The sequence below is a fragment of the Chiloscyllium plagiosum genome, unplaced genomic scaffold, assembly GCF_004010195.1.
Source record: "Chiloscyllium plagiosum isolate BGI_BamShark_2017 unplaced genomic scaffold, ASM401019v2 scaf_3727, whole genome shotgun sequence".
In the NCBI taxonomy this organism is placed as follows: Eukaryota; Metazoa; Chordata; class Chondrichthyes; order Orectolobiformes; family Hemiscylliidae; genus Chiloscyllium; species Chiloscyllium plagiosum.
The window spans coordinates 32769-33924 of NW_025214839.1; the positions used below are offsets into that span (position 1 = coordinate 32769).

At 54.8% G+C, this 1156-nt stretch overlaps 1 protein-coding gene across 1 annotated transcript in view; it reads left to right on the forward strand.

Annotated features, from left to right (window-relative positions):
* mrpl11 (mitochondrial ribosomal protein L11) overlaps positions 1-1156 on the forward strand; it is a 12384-nt gene that overhangs the window by 9834 nt on the left and 1394 nt on the right. The gene's annotated exons all lie outside the window — the stretch shown is intronic.

Below are 1156 nucleotides of genomic sequence, written 5' to 3' on the forward strand. Positions count from 1 at the left end.
CGGGGAGGTGGTGGGGGGGGGAGGTGAAAGGGCGATCGCACTGAGCGACTCAGACTGTAGAGGGGAGTGAGCCGGGCTCAGGGGTAATACACAGAATTAAACAGGGGAGGGAGAGGGATTGGACTGTTTGGGGGGGGGGGGGGGGGGGGTTGGTGAAGGGAATCGATTCGGGCACATGAGCAGAGGCAACATATTAAACCCCCAAAACCTCCCCCCACTGCGAACCCCTTGTGTGTGAGAGACAGTAACCCACTCTCTGGGATAAAGGGCTAACAGAGAGCACTGATGGGAGTAACACAGTCAATGTGCTCTCGATAGGAGTGTTCAATACACTGAGCTGGGAGGACCACTAACACCTAGCAATGTCCATCCAACATTGGCCAAGGGATGGCTAACAGAGCAGGATAGTGGATGGATGGTGTTCAGGCCAGAGGGAGGTTTCTGCTGCTGTTGCCCAGGGGCCAGTGTTTGTTGGTCCTGACACGTTTGGTGGTCTGGATGTGGTGTGCGGGGACTATTTCCGCATTTGTGAATGAGACAACCCAGGGAGAAGTTGCAAAGAGTGGAGGGGTATGGTGAGGAATTGCCAGCAGGACACTGAAGGGTCTGTTTCTGTGCTGTACATCTCTGTGACACGTCGCTGGAGAGGGCAGATGAGATGTGAGCTGATGCTGGAAAGGAAACGAGGAGATCGTACAAACTGGGGGTGACCCTTGTAAAGGGGAGGGAGCTTGCTGCAGCAGCAGAGGGAGCTGGGCGTCTGTGTGTGCACTGGTCACTGAAGGAGACAGCAGTCAATGCAGCAGGCACTGTCCTCCCCTTCATTGACAGAGGCATATCCTACAGGAACGGGGAGGAGATGCTGAACTGGTCCATGACACTGGTTAGACCTCAGCTGGAGATGGGTGTCGTGTTGTGGACACCACGTTATCAGAAAGATGTGAGCACATTGGGGAGGGAGAACAGGAGAGGTTAATGATTGTGGGTCCAGGGATGAGGGTAGATCAGGGATACTGGGGCTGCTCTCCTTGGAGATTATTGGAATGATGAGGGAGCTGGGCCTGTGATAGGCAGAGTAAGGGGCTGGGGGCTTCTGGGATCGTGTCGAGTGTGTGTGTGTGAGAGAGAGAGTGTGTGTGTGTGAGAGAGAGTGTGT